Consider the following 24,442-nt stretch of genomic DNA (forward strand, 5'->3'; position numbering starts at 1 on the left):
TTTTTAGCCCAAAAGAAGCACAAAGTTTGTCTTGTCTTCAGTCTTCTTACAAAGCATTCCTCAAGGCTGAAACCATGCCACTTTCTCAGGAAACTGGCCTAATAGTTGATCTTCACAACTCAAAAAGTAAGAGAAACACAGAAGAACACCAGAGAAGAATGACATAGGTTACAGAAGAAAGTGTCTTCCTAGGAAGTCAATGCTTTGTGTGACTACATATATTTTTAAATAAAAGTGTGGCTTTTTTTGTTTGTTTGTTTTGTTTGTTTGTTTTACACTAGAAACCAGAATACTAGACCATCCATTTTTATAGGAAAGACTGTGTTTTCTATTTGATGGCATATCCACAGAGCCTGAAATATCACCTAGGGAAAAGGAGAGGCTTCCTTAATATTTAGAAGTGATCTTTATTTTTTTCATTTTTTTCTTTTATGTATTTATTTATGCAGCACAAAACATCATACCGTAGTCTCATCATGTGCTTAAAATAATCCAAAGAGCAAGTCGGTTAAAATGACTAGGAAGGAACGGGCCAATGTGTGAAATATGTGCTATTACTGCCCTTGCCTTGTCCAAGGCAGATGTCCTTAATGTATCACAGGCCTATTTCCTGCTGAGCCTGGACGCAAACCAGGGCTCCTATCAGCCGCTACCAATCAGCCGGGGATGGCAACTATTTCCAAACTATTTGCTGTTGTTGGACGGGACCACGCTTCCCTGAAACCTTACACAGGAGGTAGCATGGTGCAATCATGACACTGTCTCTCCTTTCATACGACCACTGTGATTGTTTCCTGCGTCTTATTCCATATAGGCAATTAGTCTCATAAGAGTAAAATGCTGACTTAGCCGCAGGTGTATTATGGATAGACTCTATGTAAATAGCAGCTTCTCAGCCTTCAGAGCTGCAATGCAAATTTCATTGTTCTGTTTCTGCATTATTACAGGGAAATGGAAATTTTCTAGAAAATTATTTGCGATGCATCATTATCAAGAGAACTACAGCATCGCCTTCTACTATCAGCAGTAATTTTACCTACTAAGGGAATTTTTTGTTGTTGTTGTTAATCCTCACTGGAGGATATTTTTCCATTGATTTTTAGAGAAAGGGGAAGGGAGAGGGAGAGACAGAGAGAGAAACATCAATGTGAGATAAACACATCTATTGGTTGCCTCCTGCAGGCAACCCAACCAGGGCTGGGGAACCTGCAACCAAAATACGTGACCTTGTCCGGAATCAAAACCAGGACCCTTCAGGCCATGGGCTGGCTGATGCTCTATCCAGAGCCAAAGCTGCTAGGGCCTACTAAGGGACATTTGACAGTGCCTACGGACATATTTGGTTTTTACAAGTGGGGGCAGGGGTGCAATACTACTGCCCCCTCCTGGGTATAGCCCAGAGGTGCTGGTAAATAGCCTACAATACCAAAACAGCCCCTCAGCAACAAAGAATTACCCAGACCCCAAATGCTAAAAATGTTAGTCATGTTGAAGTTGACAGATTATGTCCTAAACTATTTAAACACATAGTTCTAGCATACATGTTGAAGGAGATGATTTTGTAACTGAAACCTTTATGCTACTGGTATTGAAATAGTTTCCCTTAAAAATCAAAATGAGCACTGGCTACTAGCCTAACATCTCCTAGTCCTAGCCATTGAATTGGGAAGGTTTAATAAAAGGGATGGTTTGTAAGTAGAACATCATTTTGTGAATCATTATTATAATATATTCAGTTTTGATTTAAAGGAATCATCACACCGTTTGTACAGCAATTTTTAGCCTTAAAGAGACACAAAAGTTGCTGATCAGTGTGGCTCAGTGGTTGAGCATCAACCTATGAATCAGGAGGTCATGGTTCCATTTTAGGTAAGGGCACATGCTCCATTTGCCGGCTCAATCCCCAGTAGGGGGCATGCAGGAGGCAGCTGATCAATGATTCTCATCATTGATGTTTCTATCTCTCTCTCCTTCCTCCTTCCTCTCTAAAATTAAAAAATATATATATATATATATATATATATATATATATATATATATATATAACAAATTAATGGCATAAAGATTTCAAGTGTAGTCATATTTGTTATTTGTGTCTAAAAACTATCTTTGGGTTCACTGTCACCGATTTGATAGATAAGGTGTTCCCCAAAGGCACACATTCTGTGGGATGCCTAGAGACTACAATTGAAACTCGCTGCTGTATTTCTTTTTCATCATCAGTGAATGACCAAAGTGTGAGTTCTTCAATGCTTCACACTATATTGAATCGCACACTGAGAAACTGCTCTTGTAATACAAGATGGATTTCAAGGGCTCTCCATGTTGTAAGTGTTAAGTTTAGTCTAGCAAGATGCTTTTCTACCCTACGAACACTCGGTGCTGTCAAACAGACCCGTTGCTCAGTTATGGAATGTTCCCGTGACTTCGTTTCCCTAATGAAGTGGCGGGAGTGAGAAGGTTTGTTCTCATGCCCTCCCCCAAACAAAACTTTCCTACCTGAGGATTAAATCCTCTATCCTGCCTCCTTCCATTGTCAGCCAAGGATAGAGAAATGTCTTTTAGACTAGAAGATTCTCAAGGCACAGTGGCTGAGAACATTTCATAATAACTCAAATATATAAGCCTTAATAAGCCAATTTCCCATTCAGTTTAATCTATTTTCAGCAGATCAAAATAATTAAAAATGCTAACAGTTATGGTAATTTTTAATACACTGTGAGAGAAGCAATTTAGATAGCACCTTCCCCACGAATCTATATTTGTATAAATGCTGATCAAGAATATTTGTTCAATTTTATACAAATCAAACGTGAATAATTTCTTCCATATAACTCCCTCCATTGTTGTGTTTTCCCTCTATCTAGTTATCCATTTGCTGCTGGCATGCTGCTGTAGGGAGATTTGATTAAAATCAATAAGTTATTGGGAAGATGGCAATTAGCAGTCTTTCACCTATAATAGCATTGTCTGTTAAGCTTCCTTTGTGTTAATCACAATATTTTAGCAAGACTCTCCTATCTAGTCATGCAGTTTAATGAAATGGAAGGTTTAAAAAGCATCCTTAATTTGGGACACTGGAAATCTACTTCTCTGTTTTTCACTGTTTTGATAGCAACACCCAGCATTTCTGCAACACATCAGAAATCTTCCTCCCCTTTGAGAGTTTCCCAATTTTCAGATCTCAGAAATATCTACACAGCAGTTTATACCGCATAAACCTCAAGTTAGTTCAATGTTGTATAAAAAGATACTGGTGAGCATCAATGTATAGATTTGTTTAACTATTTCAAAGGGAGTTGACTGTTTGTAATAGATAATTGACATGGAGGAATTTTCCACTTTGGCGGTGTGATATTGACTGGTAAAAGCCTGGACTAAAGATGGAACCTTAACGGATGCCACTCAACAGCAAGTCATAATTGTCAAGGTCACTAATTTCACCTTTGTTACCATTTGCTTCTTTGTTCTGAAGACTCCTTAGGTCATTTCGGTCACTCTTTCCTTAGAGAAAACACACACATGCACATACCTATACACAATATATACACACAACTAATGCGCTTGTGATTTGTGTTTATTAGCAGGGCCACTTTTATCCAACATTTTTACATAGTGACAATTGCTATGAAAACACAGGCATGTAAGCTAGTAAGTGAATATTGTTCATGTGAGTCCTATAACAAAGATCCTGGCTCATAAATTTAATACTCTTCTCTGTTTAGAGATGTAATACCCCCCCCCAAAAAAAGGCATTAAAATGGGGACATTCAGATAACTAGTGTCCATTTATAAACATTTTTAAAAATCTTTTTAGAGCGAGCATTACCTATTGAGTTTTTTCTTCTACACCAAGATTTCACATACTTTTTTTTCCACCTAATAAGTTTAAATGACTATTTTTAATAATAATGGGTCTCTTATTAGACTCAAAAGAAAGTCAGAGGATTTTTTTTTCTAGCTAAAATCTGAAATTCTTATTGAAAAATCATTTTGCGGGCGATGTTGACATTTAAGTAACATTTATTATAATATAAAGATTCTTCAAACAGATTTTGGACTAAGAACACCACGGCAGATAAAATTTTCATTCAATTTGCATTTTGTCTTGAGCACTAGCATTGTTACAGGGTAGGAGAGAGGCTTCTCTCCCCTGGTTGCTGGTGGGAATGGGGTTCCTGGGGTACTGCTGGAATAAGAATTTCTGGAGGTCCCCACTGGAGGATGAGATGTAGTAGAAAGTTTTATTTTCATGGAATCACACCCCTTGGTTTCCAAAGTCCCATTTGCCATAGCACAGTCATCAGGCTAGCTGAGCTTGTGTTCCCACGCTAAGTACAGTTCATCAGTCCTTTGCATGCGGCATCCACAGGGCTGTGGGCCATAGAGGCAAATGCAAGGAAGCAGGAGCAAAAGGACCTCACAAGCCACGAGTCAAGTGCAGCAGGAGCCAGGAGCACAAGAAGGCAAACTCCTTTGTTTAGGGGAATATGTATCCCCAGATTTTAACAGGCTTATGTAGGCTCCGCCAATTCTGGCCGATGATCTCTGTCCCGAGGGTTGACTGACAGCAAGCATCTTTTCTGGCCTCTCATCCTCCCTCCCCCAGCTTTACTGGGCATGCATCTGTCTTTCCTTTGTGGTTCCTGATGAGTGTCAAGTTGCAGCGTCCTGGTGAAGCTGCCCAAATGACACGTCTATAATACCTGACCTTCCCCCTTTGCTTCCTTTCTATCATTAATAACTAGCTAGTTACAGCGGTATCAAGGTTGCTCTTAACATTTGCGAACAACAGCAACAACAACAAATCAGCTAGGTATCCTGAGTCCTGTGTCTGGGGATTCTGATAAAGCATCTAACAGGTGGAGCTAAAGAATGTTTATTCATTTCAATGGACATCTTTGTCGATTCAGATGTAAATGGTCTAAAATTCACAACTTGAGAAATACTGGCCTAGGAAGGAAGAAAATCCATGCGGTCTATAAAAATGTCACCCATGTTGACGTTAACCACCATGTTATAGCCACTGAATCAGATGTGTCCCAAATATTTTCTCAGTGGGATTTGTGATGCTAGAAGCCTCAGGAGAAATGGTCTAGGTTGTGTGTAGTTCCTCCAAGTTCTTGAACACTTTGTAAAATATTTATAACAGGAGCCTAGTTTTTGAAAGTTCAAGATGTTACCAGATCCCAGGTTAGTTTTGGGGCAGGCTAGTTGAGCAGTTTGTCCAGAGCACCTCTCTGTAAGATATTGCTTCAAGTAGAGTATGACAGAGGAAACTATTTTTCAGAACTCTTCTCTAGTTGAAAGGATTAACAAGATTAACTGCTTGGGGCTGAGGGTGGCAGTAGGTGAGATCCCCATAGTAAACGCTTGAGTAGTTTCAATTCCATTCCAAGAAAAGAGGAGTCTGGTTAACTGAAAGGAATGTATTTTGTTGATTGGGTGATGAGAGTTGGGAGGGACAAAACTGAGTCTCTGGGGACAACAGAGATAATTTTCTATTTGTTACATGCCTTTCAACAGAGCAGAAGTCATTTCCAAAATGCTTCAGCTTCCTTAAGGAGCAGCAGTACACATTCATTATTGTTATTCATTCCTTAAATATATTTTTACCATCTCCGAAATGTGGGTGAATTTAAAAATATTTAAAAGACTTTTTTTTGCTCCCAAGGATTTAAAATCTGTTTGAAAAGCATGCAAACAAGAGCACACCCTGGCAAGAGTGTTCTTTTAACGACCCAGAGTACAGTGGAAACCTAGAGAAAGCCAAAGCTTGTTGTGCCTGAGGGCATCTGAGAAAGCTTCAGAGGATAACATGTGAACTGACAAGACAATAGAAGCCTAACAAGGGAAGACTTCGTGTTCTGAGCAGTAGGAATAGCACACACAAAGGCAAGGGTACACCATAAACAGAATGTTCCGTAAGTGGCTAAATTGTTCTAACAGTAGAAGAGAATGTGAGGGAGGAGCCGAGCCGCTGAGCAGTGGCAGAACTAAATCCTGAACTTCATGCTCAGAAGTTGAGATTCTTACATAGGGGACTTAGACGAGACCATTAATCTGCATTTTAAGACCTATTTCGGGTGAACTTCATTGAAATTGAAATATATTCTTGCTTGATGCTTGGAAACAAAAACTGTTTTGAGCTGGATGTGTGCATGGTCATAACAGCATGTAAGTTCTTTCTAAAACAAGAGTAGAAAATAGAGGTGGCAAGACTAGAGAGAGAGAAGTTAAGAATCAAACAGACGGTCAAACTTCAGAGGGAAGGCAGGGGAGGGAGAGGGGGAGGTGATCAACCAAAGGACTTGTATGCCTGCATATGTATAAGCATAACCAATGGACACAGACAGTAGGGGGGATAAGGGCATGTGCTGGTTGGTAGGGGTACCCGGGGAGAGGTCAATGGGGGGGGGGGAAAGGAGACATATGTAATACTTTAAACAAGAAAAGAATTTTTTTTTAAAAAAAGAAACAGTTGAAAAAAATCTAGACAAAAGGTGATACGCTTCTCAACTAGGCTTTTAGTATGGACGATGGAAAGAAATGGGTGGAGGAAAAAAGTATTTTAAATAGCTTGGCAACTACTGTGGTGTGAGGAGTGAAGTGAGAAATAACGAGGCCAAGGTGACATGTAGGTCGGCAACTGTGTCAATTATTCCGATAAAGAAGAGAAGCCATGTCCTTTTGGTTTGCCGTATAGCTTTGGAAGAGGGTGAGATAGTAAGATTACTTTTCAAAACACTGACTAGAATAAAGCAGTCTTAAAATTGACCAGGCCTTGATTAACATTAAACAAATACTTAGTCACTTCTAAATATTAGTTTCTAATCGAACAAGTGGCTTATCCTCTGCTTTCATTCTGTCACCAAGAGTCACTGATCAAGAAAAGGTACCAGATAAGGGGTAGTTGGGGAAGATTGTGTAGTTTTTTTGTTTGTTTGTTTTTTGATCACGGAAGCAAATAATTGTAGAGACCAACACATTTGTGGATTGAGTGTCAGGTTCTCCTCCTGGGAACAAAGCAGGTGTCAGTAGCCCAAGAGCAGTTTTCCTAACAATAGTTGCTGTTGCTGAAAACAGAAACACGCTGAAGCCAGGAGGCATTTACAAAAGAGATGAGATGGGACCCGAGGGGGCCTGGATGGAATAGAACGCATTCTCTGCTCCTTCAGCCTGTTCAAGACCCTGCTTAGAAAGTGTCCTGTCACTACGAATTTGCATCCATAGCCCTTTTTATAAATGGTATGACTTAACTGCGAGGTAACACCTTGAAAATATGCCCCTCCCTGTCTACATTGTAAAGTCCCTCCCTATCTACATTATCTGACTTATGGCTGTATCAGTCAGGGTTCCACCAGAGGAGCAGGGCCACTGGAAGATACGTCCATGTATATTAAGGGATTTGCCCTTGAGAGTTGAAATGTGGAATTTGGGCATTGGTGAGGCAGTTTCTGTAAGACGGTCATCGTCATGGACTGTGCTGGAGCTTACAGTCCACAAGCAGGCAGATAAGAACACAGATGTCCAGTGGGGGAGATTCAGAGTACACTGGAACTCACAAGCATAAGCAGGATCCCCACAGGGATGGATTGAAACCAGGTCAGCTTTTTCTCCTCTGGCGATGGTGTTGTGGGTGTCCTGCAGAACCCAGGGCCCATTCTGAGAGCACTAAACACATATTCCCAACACAGGAGTCACAGAAGTTTAAAGAGGATGGAGGGGAGGGGAGAGCATGACAAGTCCAGCTACTGACACCCATCCTCAAGGCAAGCCAGTGGCTCACTGACAACGTGTGTGAAATACATGGGCTCTTGCTTTGCTTCCACCCTCCAAATCTCCCACAAGAAATGTCTCTTGGGGCCCAAGGTAACTGGAAATATATAGGACAGGGAATTCTGGGAAATGTATTTCAGCCTAGCTAAGCTGATACATTTCAAAGCCACCACAGTAGCTATACCTTTAGCACCTTTAGGGTGCCTAGCACAGAGTAGACACTAAATTAACATTTACCAAATGGAAAAATAAATGCATTAATGACCTACAGAAAAGGAAGGGCTTACCAAATGCTAACGTGAGTTCAAAGAGCAAGGTTGAAATAAGTCTTTAAAGATTATTTATTGTGTTGCAGAATGGAGTCTAATGCAAGATGAGAAAATGTGCAACTCTCTATCTCTGTCTCTCTCTCACTCTCACATGAATACACAGAAACACACACACACACACACACGCATACACACACACGTGCACTCATGCACATACTTTTTTTCCTCTTTAAAATGTATAAAGTGTAAGTAATGAAATAGTTAAAACAGCATTGCCCTAGTTTCCAGGCTATAAACTCATCTCTGTAATAACAACTACAAAGCCTTTACAGTAATGGCACATGAGTAGAAATTTGTGAAATGAAATTTTTGGCAGTTCATTAGTAAATTTGGGTTTTGCCTCAGCCTTAGGGAACAGAAGGGATCCCAGAAGGCTCAGCAATCAGCAGATGAACTAACCCTCCCCTCAATAATGTGAAATGCTACTTTAAAAGAATTAAACAATGAGAAATAATGCCCGGAAAATGAAATAATAGCTCATTAAAAATAATCTTTTTTGAGTTATGTGGGATGGGAGAAAACACAGCCTAATCACTGGTGTAATTTAAATAACTAATGTCATAGTTTCAAAGGATTTTTATTGTATATTCCCAAAAGGTCCTTTCACACAGGTTAGCAAAATTCTTCCAGGTCTATATTTTGCTTGAATTCATTTTGTGTTCCTGGAACTTATCAGAGTGCCAACATATCTTAATGCCCAATAATATTTGTTGGAAGAACAGATGAGAGAATGAATGAGGAACATCTAATTGGAGACATGATAAATACTCCGCAAGTTTGCCTTGACTTAAGAAAAGGCTGAAGTTAGTTCATGACACAGACTTGAGTTGCAGGCTGAACACTTAGAACACTAGGTAACAAGTTCTTCTTGAGGTGACAGCCTGGTCTGGGATGTTGGTTCCTCCCACTAAAGTCAACCCTAAGGAAACTCTAGACGCTGCAGGAAAGCATGGATTTGAGGAATGAAAAATGGAAACCCAGGAGACCCCTGAGGAGTCTGATATCTGCCTCGGCTGTTGGAGACTTTGGGGTGGATGCTGTTGAACGAAAGCAGCAGAGGACAAAAAGAGACAGGCATGAGGCATAGGTTGTATGATCCCATTAAGCTTTGCTCCTGCACTTTTCCTGCAGGGATTGGATGCAATACCCTAGGCCTCCAGTGTCAGATAAGAGCAGGGATAACATCAAGGCTGTGTTGCAAAGCCATATATCGGTGTGACTAGATAAAAGCCCAGACATGCTTATGTGTTCACATCTCCATCTCTCCAACCCCCAGCAATGAAGGATGAGGACCCACAGCCCTGCCTTGCCTTAGTGCCACTGCTTCCTAAGTGTCTAACGGTGAAATAATGATGAGAAGTGTTGCCTGGCGGATGGGGAAAAAATGGGAGTGCTAGCAGTCTTTCTACTGTTTCTGGAGATTTTCCCATTGTGTTCACCTGGAGGTTTACCAACCTAGCCCTTCGGCTCTTCCTGTTACAGAATCCACAGAGAGCAGCAGGTACCCCATGCCATGAATGCACAGGCAGAATAACTAGGCATGCAAGGAGGGCAGCTGCTGGCAAAGAAAGGTCACAGGGTACAACGTACAACATCTGATGTAGAGTAATTGGAACACAGAAAAATATTTAAAATAGCATGATAAATAAACTTAAATATAAAGGATGATCTCAGAGGGAAGGCAGGGATGGGTGGGTGAGAGGGAAGAGATCAACCAAAGTACTTGTATGCATATATGGACACAGACAATAGGGTGGTGAAGGCCAGGGGCTAGGGGCAGGGCAGACTAGAAAGGGTCAATTGAGGGGGGGGGGGGAGAGAAGGGGACATATGTAATACTTTCAAAGATATTTAAAATAAAATAAAATAAAGGATGCTGTTCGCAATATGAAGAAAGAGCAATAAATCATTTTTTTAAAGCCAGGTGAAAAAACAGGAACAAAAATTATTAGAAATAAACTCTTCTCCCAAGAAGAGAGATGCATCTGAGCTCCATTTACTAAGGGGTCCGTGGGCTTGCCCCTCCACCTGGAAGAGATATAATTACAGACAATTTCTACAAAGAGCCCTTTTTCCATATTCAAAATGCCTGGCACAAACCATATTTTGTTGATGAATCTGCATTCACTTTTGTTCTGATAAAAGAGCTCAATAAGGGATGGATTCAGTTCTGCCTCTTGCAATACAGACTCATGCTGTGGATCCATGACCCTCTCTGAGAGAAAGAGAGAAGATGGGGGATCCTCTTCCCACCTTTTCCTCATGTTGACTCATGGCTTCATAAGATGTCCCCTTGTCCTTCAGCTGCACCAGAGAAAGATGGAGAATTTATCTTGAGCTCTGACGTATTGTAGGGGAATGGCCACAAAGATACATGTAGCAAAATAACAAACACCTGTTCCACAGGTTACAGCAAGTTACAATTGCCAAGCTTACCAAAATGAAATGCAGAATGTTGAGTTAAATTTGAATAAGTACGCACTAACATACTTAGTGTGTGTCCCTTACAATATTTGGTGCTTACTTGTATGAAAACATACTTGAAGTTCACATGAAATTTAAGTGTAACTGGGAGTCCTGGATTTTACCTGCCAACCCTAAAGCAAATAGGAGATATAAACACATTACAGCCAGTGGTTGGTTGCCTTTGGAAGGTGAAAAGTGGGTGAGAGAATGCAGATAAAATGTAAACTAAGGATAAACACAAAAAAGACATTGCCTAGATTAAAGGTGATCAAGTGCCACATCCTAAAGATAGTTAGCTAAGTCTAAGAATAAAAGGGGGGGGGGGTGGAATGGGACAATAACTCTTGGCATATAACTTTTGGAGAAAAAAGAATCTTCTTCCACAATTTATAGGAGCTTTATTATAAAAAGAGATATGGAGATTATGGTGTGGAACTGACTTGTAAGTGAGATTCCCTAGTACTTTGGGTTTGGGAATTAATTAACTATTTTTAGCTAAGCAAAATAGCCATTTTCATTCTTTCTGAAATTTTTATTTTTAGTGAATAAAAATATTAAATGAATCTGAATGTGCAGTGCATTAAAATGTAATTCAGGGTCATAGTGTGATAACAGCATTTTGCGATACCACACACACAGGTAAAATGCTTATACACAATAATTACTTGCGCAGCTAAGAGCCTTAGATCCTAACATGCTCTGGTCTTCTCCTACCCTCAGTCAGGATGGACAAGACTCTGGAATCATGAAGCCCTTAACCCATCACACACCTCGGTATCTTAGCAGCAAAGCCATCCTATGATCTCATCCGTCTTCAGAGAATCAGATTGTGTCCTCAGGGACACTGTGGCAACCAAAACACTTGTATTAGTACCTTGCAAATCTGAAACAGTGTACAGATCAAAATGCTGCATTTATGAGCTCTTCCAAGCAGCCAAATCAAACACGTGAGCTCACTCCTGGGGACGTCCAGGTGAGCAGATTGCAGAATTCCACTCCGATTCTTTTCATAATTAAAACCATATCTGAGTGTGGAGATTCTCTCCTCATTGGCAGCAACTTGAGAGGTTGGCATCAGATGGAAAGGCGAGAATAATCTATAGACCTAAGAACACAGTGCCTCTAAATCTCTAGCGCACATGCACAGGTAGCACCCATTTCCTTCCTCTTAGTGATGCCCTGTCACTCTTTCTTTATCTTACTCATTGTTCCTCACTCTCTATCCCTTTGTCCTCCCAAGTCAGATCAGCCAAGATGGGGGCATCGTTCTGTCTTGCTTTAGGATGTGGTTCTATAGGTTTCTCATGGTTTATCTGTATTTTCCATTTCTCACACAGTCGGGCTCTATAACTGAAAAGTCTGTCTTTGGTTTATATTCCTGAATTTATCTCTAAGCAGCTGACACAAACTGGCAGCATATTTCTGAGAACAAAGATATTTGAGACAATTTCATATTTTCATAACAAACAATTACATGGCCCTCTGCAATTTGGCTCATATCACTCACCTTTCAGAGCTGTAGTGTGGGGTCTGAAGTTGGAACGCAAGTTTAGGTGAATGACTGTGTAAATATGTCAAATTGTAACTTCTCTAAGCCTGCATGTTGTAATCTACCAACCAAATGCAATCTTTTTCTTAGTGCAAACAAAGGAATGGCCATGGCCATTCCTTCTTATTACTTTTCCATTAACATTCCTTAAAGAAAAAACAAAGTCCCAGATTAATTTCTAGCAGAATATATTTAAGTCCATGTCACTGAATTAACACGTGGTCTTGGGTAGCTAATTTTGTATATATAGATCATAATACGTAATGGATCTATATAATAAAAGCCTAAGCGACTGTTATGGCGGAACGACCAGAACAACCAGTTGCTATGATGCGCACTGACCACCAGTGGGCAGACACTCAAAGCAGGGGCTGCCCCCTGATGGCCAGTGCACTCCCACAGGGGGAGTGCCGCATAGCCAGCCGCTGAGCTCAGGGCTAGTGGCTAGTGAGCGCAGCGGCGGTGGTGGGAGCCTCTCCCACCTCCGTGCCAGCGCTGAGGAGCAGCGAACCAAGTGGTAAGGAGCCAGCAGGTGGACGGTAAGGAGTGAGGGGTCCCGGACTGCAAGAGGGCACAGGCTGGGCTGAGGGACCCCCCTCTCAGTCCACGAATTTTGTGTACCAGTCCTCTAGTTTAAATATAATGTTATTATGTATGCTATACATAATATCATATATATCTTATACACTATGTGAATAATTAAAACTGCCTGATGATATTATTGTGGACTTTAAAAATTCAACAAATATTTATTGAATGTCTGTAATATGTAGCATCAATCAAACTGGTCTTTTAAAACTTTTATTCTCTTTGGGGAGATGGGTAATAGGGTAATAAGCAAGTATGCAAATATTAAACACATATACATACCCATTAGAGAGAAATACCCACGGAGTGTTGCCAGATGAGGTATAGAATATATATATATGGTGTAGAATACGAGAGAGTTTTACTCTTTTCTTTGTACTTTCCTTATTGCCCAATTTTCCATGCTAAATGTACATTATTTTAAAATCAGAAAAATTGGATGCTTTTTATAGATGATGAGGAAACAAACTTAAAATGAGGACATGCTAAAGTGGTCAGTTATTCTTTGTTCTCAGTCAAGCATAGCCTGTTTTATTCAGAAAATGCTGCCTGAGCACTGGGCTACCACCTTGAGAGAGCAGTAATGGTATTTTTGCTACAAGTCTGCAAACTTCCAGTCAGTTCCAACGACTGGCTCGGCAGGACCTGTGCTCTAAGTGGAGCTTTCTAACTCCAAAACCCATGTCCTTTTTCTCCTCTTCACTGCTTCCCTGGATCAAAGATGGGGTCACGCAGGGCCGCTCAGATCTGCAGGTAGGATCATCTTGGGGAGAACTATAAATTTATTATTGTTGGTCTTAGGAAACACTGTAAAGTAAGATGTATGTGAGGGTTACTTTAATTTTAACAAACATCATCCAAAGGGGTATATCGCATTTGTGGAAATTTGAAGATGCCCATAGTTTGGGAGGGCAGAAGATTTTTCACCTAAGAACTGGGCAGCTTCACAAAATAGAAGTTAAATATTCTTCTTAGAAGAACAGAAATATGACCTAGTTTTGTTCAAACTGAGACAGATAAAGGGAAATATATATTTACTAGAGGCCCCGTGCACAGATTCATGCACCTGTGGGGTTCCTCGGCCTGGCCTGTGGGGATTGGGCCAAACTAGCTCTCTGACATCCCCTGAGGGGTCCTGGATGCAGGCCAGGCCAAGGGACCCCACTGGTACATGATCAGGGCCAGGGAGGGACCACAGGAGGGTTCCAGGGCGTGTCCAGCCCTTCACACCCAGTCCCCAGCAGCCGGACCCCGGCAGCAGGCTAACCTACCAGTTGGAGCATCTGCCCATGGTGGTCATTGTGCATTATAGCAACTGTCAAATGAACTGTCGGGCACTTAGCATATTAGGCTTTTATTACATAGGATTACATAGGATACATCAACCTTAGAAAATAAAGTGATCTCTGGCAGATCTTCACCATCCCCTTTGGTTGCCCATGCTTTGTTTGACAACATATACTCTTACACCGGTCTCACATTGTGCTCAAATTCAAGAAATTTTATCCTCTGGGCTCCCTTATCCTTCTTGAGACCGTGTGGAAAAATCATGAGATACATAAGGTTCGTTGAGGGACTAGAATCCCAGAATATCATTACCTTCCTATTTAGCAAGCTAATGTCATGATTTGGCCCTGTTCAGTACAATACTCCACATTTGAGTCCAACTTTATAAATTTCAAAAGCCTTTAGTATCCTCATCTCATTTAATCCTAACAACATCCTCTGATGCAGTTTGGGCAGGGACTTAAAAGATGCAACTCAGTGTTTACATGACTTGCCTAAGGACACACAGCATGTCTATGGCGGAGCTTGCAATAGAAGTTGAAATCTTCTGATTCTTGGCCCAGTTCGCTTTCCACGAAACCTCCCTGTTGATTTTGCAAAAAAAAAAAGGATGAACACAGAGCCAGATGACAAACAACTAGATTTGTAAGGATATTTCACTTTGTTGCAAGTTAAAATTTTTTTTTTTTTGATCCCATATTGAATCCAGCATAAGTAAAGCAGAAACTGAAATAAGCTAGGGCACATTTAACCCTGATGTTATGTGTCAAAATACCATTTGGATATATCTATTTGAATCTACATTCCAGGATTTTTCACAACAGAGAATAAATAAATGCATGCATTCTTCAGCACAGTGCTTCATGAATTTGGGAGTTTTATTTTTTGCGATTTTTTTGTACCCTGATTACTATTCCAAGCTTATCTTTTGATCTTCCAAGATTAAATGCTGCTTTTTAAAGAATTGCTTTTGAAGTTGCCACTGTATTTTGGCTTTCATATGTTGTTCTATTCACCATTTTCTTGTTTTTCCCACTATATATTACATTTCAGGGTCTTTAAGAAAAAACCTTTTCATTTGCAAAATTCCACTTAGAGTATTTTAATAAAAAGGGGTGTGGTCAGACTTATTTGTTATTGTGGATTGAGTTGAAATCCATTAGTAAATTAAAGTGAAATGACTTCTATCACAAAGGAAGACATTTATAAATCAAGAAACCCCAGGTTACCATAGCAATCTGTGGCATCTAAAAATGAGAAACAGAGGCCTATATTCTACTTTCTAGAAAACACTTCATTAGAGACAAGATATATGTCTTCAGGGTGGAATATGACAATATAAGTAGATCATTACTTAATAAAAATACTTGCGTTTTTTTCCCAATTAAAAATAATGCGAGGTAATTTGGAATGAATTTTATCAAAAGTGTGTATAATACTTCTTTCTCTGGCACTGTTTGATATTTATTCAGGAACAGGAATGGGGGAGGATTGCAGACTTAGCTGACTGTACTTATTGAAAATACCCTAGCTTTTTCAAACACGTTATGTGGGATACTGGGCAAAAGAAATGAGATTGGAGAGAGGAAAATTAAAAAAAAAATGAGGAGAATCAAAGGGGAAGGAAGTCAGTTCTGGGGTGGACTTTCCGTTGGAACTGACACAAAACTGTGTGTGTGTGTGTGTGTGTGTGTGTGTGTGTGTGTGTGTGTGTGTGTGTGTGCTGCGTGTGTCTTTGCATGGTTTCTGGTCTTTTGGCTCATCAAAGATATGCCAAATAGACCTGCTGCAGTGGACATCTGTTGTTTTTGCCTGCCCAACATCCATTCCTCCTCCTTTTGGTTAGAGCATTTCAATTTCCCTTTGGAAAAGACAATTTGCCCAACGCGTACAATCTTTGGGTAATGTTCATTCAAGGTGCCTTGCCGTCTGCTAGCCAGAGGGTAGGCACCTGACCCCGCTAGGCCATCAGACTCTCCCTCGGGCATCTGACTCTTTCATGAATGATATATGGGCAGGAAGTGGTTGGCGGCGATCCACCTCAACAGTAGCACCGTGAAGAGATTCCTGTTTGCTTCTTGCTATTTTGATGTTCAGAGCCTCCCAGTTGCCGTCTTTTCAGAGATCTGGTTGCTCAGGTTTTCTCTGCATTAAGGTTTTTTAATTAGCTTAAGTTAACCAGACTTAGTTCCTATAACTTGTCACCAAACCCTAAATGACCTTTTCACCAAATAGGGCAAGAAACACTTCAGAGAGTTAGATTATAAATGGTTCTGTTTTATGATGATCACTTGGGAAGCACATTCCTGCATTATTTTCAATAAGCTGAACATGAACATTTCTTAGGGTTTGATTCTGTGCTTTTCACCAGGATCTTCATCCTCAAGGGAACTTCTGGTGTACTAGTTCACTGATTCATTTTGAGATTCAGGAGACATGGGAGGAAGAAGTTTGGTGGATTTTACAAGCCAGTAGTCCAGCTGGTTATTCCAGTGAAGCAACACACAGGAAAAGAGAACATGGGCCAGTGATCCAGACACTAATACACCCCTTGGTAGGAATTGGTGAGCCAAAGACAACACTAGACTTTAGCCACAGACTGATACTGCAGAGCATGAAGAAGCCCAGAGAAGTCAGACCACTCCATCACCCAAGTCGTTTCTGTAAATAGAACAATTTATAAAGGTTGTTCTAAAAGAGCTTCGAGGAAAGTAGTAATCCGTTTGTGTGAATGACATTAGACCCAGGCTGTTGCGCGATTTGGGTATACAGTGCCATACTCTAGCACTCCTAACACCACAGCCTCACCTTCTAAACTTGAGCTTTATTTTTGCTTGGTGGCCTGCATCTCCCAGTTACCCTTTCTTTAAAGGTGTGGCTCAAAGTGACTGAGAACAATACATTTGTTTCTTTCACAACAAAAAAGAACAAGTACAATTAAATTCTCTGTGTGTGGGGAGCCTCCATCCCAGTCTCAACCTACCTGGTAGTCATCCAGCTCTTCTTCTATGTGGCCTGTTTTAAGCTCTATGTCAGCAGTTCTCCACCTGTGGGTTGAGACCCCTTTGGGGGTCAAGCGACGTTTTCACAGGGGTCGCCTAAGATCATCGGAAAACACATATATAATTACATATTGTTTTTGTGATTAATCACTATGCTTTAATGATGTTCAATTTGTAACAATGAAATTGGGGGTCACCACAACATGAGGAACTGTATTAAAGAGTCGTGGCATTAGGAAGGTTGAGAACCACTGCTCTAAGTAGAGTCCATCCTTGGTTAACCTCCCTGGTGATTGGTTACTGCTTCCTCCGTTCTCCCATAGGCCTGGTTCTAGTTATAACATCATTTTTGGGTTGCACAGCTGCCCTCCTCAGTAGACTGTGTGGTTCCTAAGTTTAGGACTCAGTTTATTCACCTCGATATTCCTGGAGCCCTGTACAGTGCCTGGCACAGGGCAGCACCCGGGAGTGTCGGTGAATAATGACCTAATGAAGTCTTTATTCGAAATCCAATCGACCTCTACCTTGCAAGTACATTTTTAGAAAACAAAGCTTCTGATGCTGGATTCCTCCCCTTCCCTTGATTTCAATTATTTACATTGGGATTACTTAATCATGTGGCAGATAATTAAGGAATACATTATTTATGTTAAATAAATTATCCTGACATCACTTCTCCTCTCTGTCCCCTTGGCTACGGAGCCCGATTTCCGTCATCTCATGAGAAGCTCTGACACCTTTTGGGCCCAAGCACAGCACCACATGATTATGTGTTCTGCCTGGTCCTGCCACAAGTCTGCCTCTCGGCACTGTGGTCCTTTCTCCATCCTGTGGTCGCTATACCTCCCTTTTTAGTCCTGAATGCTGCATGGCCATCAGCCGCCCCTGAACTTGTTTGGGCCTCAGTTTTCTCACCTCTTAATGGCTCGTGGAGTAGTGGAAGGGAGTTAGTGAGGTATTGCCTTGGACCTTTTAGGAAATGAAATGCCAACTTAAACAATTTTATGCTCCGAAAACGTGTTAGTATCCTATTATATGTCTGTAGGAGGCATCTATATTTACCAGCAATAAATTAGAGTTACACATCTATGGAATGCTAGAGCTGGAAGCATTTAATCATACTAATCTACTCCAATGTCTCTTTCTACAAATGAGAAAATGGGCTCAGAGTGCATAAGTCATCTTCCCAAGATTTACTCAAGTGTTAATAGTAATGATGAACATTTATTAATAATAACTAACATTTAATGAGCCACAGTCTGCACCAGGCACCATGCTAAAGGCTTAACATACTTTAGTCCCTTTAATGAGCACAAAAATACCTTGGAAAAGTATTACTACCCTCATTTGAATGATGAGGGAATGGAGGCGGAGTTTATAGAAATGCTCAAGGACATGGAGGTAGTAAGTGTTAGTGTTCTGGCTCAAGCCCTGGCTCATCTTAGATCGAAGTTCTTGCTCACGATGCTCAGTTACTTCCCACAACCATAGCCAGTTATGAGTAGGGTAAAGAGGAGGCACTGGAATCCTGAACCCTTGATTCCAAGTCAGTGAAACTTGGTGAGACTGTCATTAGCCTATGAAATTTCCAGCTGCCTACCTTCCAGGTGTATAGCTCATCTCAGAGAGGAGGCATTTTGGTGGCAGCAACAGTCACCCTAGGTCCCTCCTGACCCTTTGATAGAGCTTTATGGCTTGGCTCTGCCTGTCAGCATCTATTTAGACATCTCCTTTATGTTAGCAATTGTGACTGCGAAGTTTTAACATTGGTAAAGGCAGTCTCGCTCTTACCACCAAGTGGTAAGTGCTCTCTGAAATATCTATTGGATTTTCCCACCTAATGGATGCATCTGAGCACAAAGATTAATAAAATCTATAGACATAGCCATTTCCTGTTATTTGGGTAGGTGCTTGCTTGTGTGGTATATGACACTTGGTGTACTGTCAGCCCCCACATGGAGCTCTTTGACTGCAGATGTTAAATATAACTGTTGATTCTAACTCAGCAGCGGTCCATTTTCCATGTTTATGTGGAAGCAGCGGAAGGCATCAGGGAATTTATGTTGCATGCCAGTACTTTACATGAGGGAAAGTGTTGTGCCCATATTTACTGCGTGGACTATGTGTTTTGTCAAATCTGCAATGATGGTCCAACATGCTGTGTGGCTCCGAAGACAGTGTTTTCCCCAGAGAAGCAATCCTGTGTCTGATTGACAGGGCAGGTGACCACAAGGTCAAGGTTGCTTAGTGGTATGGGCCATCTGTCATCTTGGCAAGTATTTAACTGGAGGGCATTAATGTGTTTCTAATTTCCCACTTGATCTGAATGAGGCTAAAAAGACACCGGTGCCATTGGGAGCAGCAGAGGAGTCCACCTGCTGGCTGGCTTCTTGCTGGGAGTGGCCTGGGCTGTGCCCAGCTCTTCTTTCTGCACCCCCCGCCTTCCCAAGTCATTGAGAGGGCAACACGGTTTTGCCATGCTGCTCATAGAGAACGGCAAAAAGTAGCTCTCATCAGCGGCATTTTAATAAACAGTTTTAAATCCCTCCAGAAGGTCTTGATCATTACAAACCTTTCTGTAGTAAAACAGCCAGCTCTTCAGTTTTTCTAGAAAGCAATGAGATTTCAATATCTGTTTGCAAGTTCATTTCTCCTTGCCCCATTTGGCTGAGAAATCTGTGCTGAAACAGGATTTTGATTAAGCGCCTCATATGCAAGGAGATATTGACCTATTGTTCAGCCTGCTGTCTGGGGGAGAGCAGACAGGAGAGCTTTGGAGGTAAATGAACAAGTCACATCCTTGTGCCTTCATCTGTACAAAGCCCTCCACAAGGAAAGCATTTCAGAGAAAGATTAGCTATAAAATGTCCTCACGGCCAACATGAAAGCACAGGTGAGCCACACTGACTAACAGGAAACAATCTTTTAACATTATAATGAGTGCATTAGTGTTCACTGCTATCTGTTGATCTACTGAGTTTAGCCAGCTCTTCCCTTTCAACTAAAAGGGAAGGACTAAAAACAGATGGATAAGAAACTCTTAGGGAGACTATAAGTGAATCAAGAAAAATAGCATATTTTCAGACATGCGCTTCAAAAGAGAATAGAGTCACCCATAGGTCGGAAGATTTACTAAGAAGACTGTTATTGCCAAAGTTTAGTTTGGGGTTGGGAACCTTAGCTGATAGATTAGTGGAGGACCAACATGTATAAGTTAAACTTTCAGGAGATATTGAAACACTTAAAATATTATTAAGATAATTCTAGATCTCTCTTTCCTCATGATTTTTATCTCTACCCAAATCATGGCTGAAGACAAGAAGTAAATGTATAGACCTTTAGCAATATCTCTGCAAAGAAATCAAGCCAACCAAAAGATAGATTCTAGATTTTCTTATCTCAGAGAAATAAAGGGATTTGGGGGATTCTGGTGGGATTTAGAGTAGGACAGTTTAGCTGTTTTGGAAATTGTGATGACAATGCTTTGTTTTTGATTAATAAAAAAAAATCCTAGAAATTACTGCTTTCTTCTTTTCGTTTTTTACTGCTTTCTTTATATTCCTTGAATATATTCATATCTTTTTCTAAGACAATTATTCAAAGAATATCCTCTAGGTGTTTTTGTTGTTGTTATAACAAGAAATTAAAAACTGAATACCATAAAAAAGAGACCATTCACTGTACATGACCATATATGAAAAAAGGCATTTGGACATATTATCAGCTACAACTTCCACCTAAGGAAAAATACACATATTATAATAGTGTTTGCTGAGCTATAGAGAAATTATAAACCACTGTTATAGACCAGATGAAAAGTAACTGAGAAAGAAGAAAAGAGAATTGTCAAGAGTTAAAAAAAAATTGTTTTCCCATCCCAATATATTTGCCTAAATTCAGAGCAGATTAGTTGGCAATGATTTATTCAGTTTTTCATCATCTTATTTTTATTTTTGTGGTTTTTCTTCTTCTTTTTTTATCCTTCATTCTTGAAAGATATTTTCACTGGTATCAAAATCTGGGTTGACAGTATTTTTCTTTTTATACTTTAACAATGCTGTTTCTGGCTCCCATGGTTTCTGATAAGAAATTTGCAGAAACCATTCAAATCATTATTTCTCTATAGGTAACATGTTGTTTTTCATTTTCTTTTGTTTATAGCAGTTTGTTTTGGGGATGTGGATACCTTTGAACTTTTTCTGTTTGGAATTTGCTAAGCTTCTTGAATCTATAGATTTATGTCTTTCACTAAAGTTGAGCCAGTATTTCTTCAGTTTATTTTTTTAATACTGTACTCTTTCGCCTCTCTTGGAGACAGTAATAGTGTTACTGTCCCACGGGTTCCTGAGACTCTGTTCATTTTTTATCTTTTTGATGTTCAAACTAAGTAATTTATGTTGTTCTGTCTTTAGATTCACTATTTTCTTTATTATCCACATTCTGCTATTGAGCCCATTCAGTGAGATTTTAATTCTAATATTTTTTTCAGTTCATTAGTAAACCAATGAATTCTTTCTATCATATTTTGCTTTGAGGAGACTTTCTATTTTTCCATTTGGTTCAAGTGTATTTGCAATGTTGAATAATTTTTATGATTTACATTCTTTATCAAATAATTCCAACAGTTCTTTCATCTGGGCATCAATGTCTTTCCTCATACAAGTTGAGGGTTTCCTGGTTCTTTGAATATCTGGTAATTTTGGGTTCATTTGTGGATATTTTGAGTATTGTGTTATATGACTTTGAGTCTTGTCAAATCCTAAGGAGAATGTCTTTTTGTTTGAGCAGGTCAGCTTCAAGTTATAAGTTACAGTGTTCCTTCTTTGGGCTCAATGTCACTTCAGTGTTCAAATCCTTTGTAGTAGTATTCAGATCTTTCTACCTGTGTGCCTCACTGGCCAGTCTGGGAACTAGGTCATGGTTTAGTTGTTAGTTCAGCTTTCAAATTACTTACTGTGCTTATTAGAATCAGACCTCTGCATGCATGAGTCAAACAGTTTGTAAATAATTTTATGGGATTACTGTCCCAAACTTCTCCACAATCACCCCAGTATTTTCACTTTCCTGAAGTGCCCTTTGCAGTTCTTCATCCAGAATTTTGGGGCTTTGCTAACCCAGCACCCAACTCTTCTGTGTACTACTTTGATTATTCTGCATCCAGGGCCAAGTTGCAAGAGGGCAGAGATAAAAAGAAAGAAAAGAAAAAACAACAACACACCAAAACCTGCCATGTTCTCCCCGCTGTCTTTCAACCAAAGCTCCACCAAATAGGGAGGAAGATCTTCTGGTATGCAGCTCCCACAGGCTCCCATTTCCATCTCAGCTGATGCTAGCCCAGGATCGCCTGGGGGCTGGTGTGTGAGAAAGTGGAGAAAATAAGGAAAGAAGAAAAATGGGATTTCTGCTCTTTCTCTTAGTGCTGGGAGTTCTTCTCCCACTCTTTTAGCCAGAATGAGAGCGCTCTCTCTCTCTCTCTCTCTCTCTCTCTCTCTCTCTCTCTCTGTCTCTCTCTCTTTCCCTCCCTCCCTCCCTCCCTCCCTCCCTCCCTCCCTCCCACTTTCGGATTTCTGATAACATAGAGATTGGGCTCAGAGAAAGAAGAAAAAGTTGGGGAGCTCATTGCCAGGTCAGTGGTACTATGAGGAGGTTCTTGCCTCCTTCCCCAGTCTGCTTGTTGCTATTTATATTTAAGAGTCCTCAGATAGCTGCTTCGTACATTCTCTGTAGATTCTGTAGCTGAGCACAGTGTGAGGACAGTGGGGCGTGAGCATACTCCATCTTTTCTGATACTGGAACCAGTTTGCTTGACGTTAAAGTGTCAATAATAATATGGCCAGTCCTGTGTAAAGCTTTTAAAATACAAAAGAAAGATTTGGAATTTATAATGTGAGTGCCACTATTCCAGCTTTAGTATTACTACCAAAATACAAGTATAGCTATGCACTAGTTAATTTTAAATATTACTCAATTTTTTGAATGCTGTCCATTGAGTGAGTAGCGATCACAAAAGATCATCTTTTCTTCAAGCCCAGAAATTGTTCTAAGAGAAACTTCATAGCTGCAGCAATATTTTCAGCAGAGAACTATACCATAAGACTGATTATGGCTCATCTTTTTGTGTGTGTATCGTTACTTTTTTAAAAAAGTTATAATATACTATCCATCTTGTTAAATATGAAAGAGGAGGAAGGGCATAGAGAAATATCCTGTTCATCAAGATAGAGTCTCAGAATATCAATTTGTGCAAAACAAACACACACAAACCAATCATTTTGTAAAACTTTTCTACATTTTTGAAATCCATACAAATAATGGCATGTCAAGTAGCTCTATCCCAGGGAATACAGAGTACCTTTAAGCTGCTGGGGACAATGATCTGTTTTAATTGGTGCTTTCGGTGAGAGTTCTTCTTAAGAAGAAACTGAAGCAAAGGATTTTGGCTCTCCAGAATATAAGGTGCTACTGGCAGCTTTCATATCTTTTCCTAAGTAGAAAGGCAGATAAAACTGGAAACATGTTCCCCTGTAATATTGCTTGCCTCTCGTGGCACCTCTTTGTTCTCCTTTCAAATTTCTATAAGGTACCTTGTCTTTTTCTAAGCTACCAAATGATAAGTGATTTCTTCATATCAAGTTTTGTCTGAAAACTCTGTTATATCTCTTATGATGGTAAACTATTGAAGATTAGGAGGGTTGAAAGGATGAAATCCCATGGGAGGATTTCAGGAATGTAGTTGTCAGGAAAGAAAATTTCTGAATTAAAAGCGATCCCATTCCTCTAGAATTAAACCATGTGTGTAAGTGTGCATTTATAACCTTGTATGCATCCTATGCCTGTTTATTGTCTTTGAAACACATTGCCTTTAACCCTATTGTTCATAGAGCTGGAAAGAGTTGATGCTCTATAGCATCACCACACAAAAGGAAAATGGAACCATTTATTAATGTGTTGGGGGCAGCAGTTCCTTTAATAAACTGTACCTATGGGTGTGTTTCCCCCTGCCCTCCCCCCCTCCCCCCCAGTGACTTGGTACTCTTTGTTCTGTGATAACAATACTTTCAAAAGGGATGACTCAGTCTCTAAAACAATGTCTTCTTAGGTGCAGAATCAGATAAATAATGCTGGATAGTATGGATCCCTGCATTCAGAGATTTTCTATTTTTCAGTTTTCAAGTGACTCCCCCCGCCAAAAAAAAAAAAAAAAAAAAAAAAAAAACACCAAAAAAAACATGTCATCAGGTCCTTCTCTGTGCCAAGCATTGTATCAAACCCTATTTATGCATTAGTTATTTACACATTTACCACACAACTTTTGTGGGAAGATACTGTTTTTATTCATCATTATGGACTGACATGCTGAGGGGTGAAGTTAATTACTCAGAGTAATTTAGGTAGCGAGTGGCAGAGCTGGCATTGAAACCTTGATGTGTCCAGCATCAAGG

This window comes from Myotis daubentonii, chromosome 5 (assembly GCF_963259705.1).
Source record: "Myotis daubentonii chromosome 5, mMyoDau2.1, whole genome shotgun sequence".
Taxonomy (NCBI): domain Eukaryota; kingdom Metazoa; phylum Chordata; class Mammalia; order Chiroptera; family Vespertilionidae; genus Myotis; species Myotis daubentonii.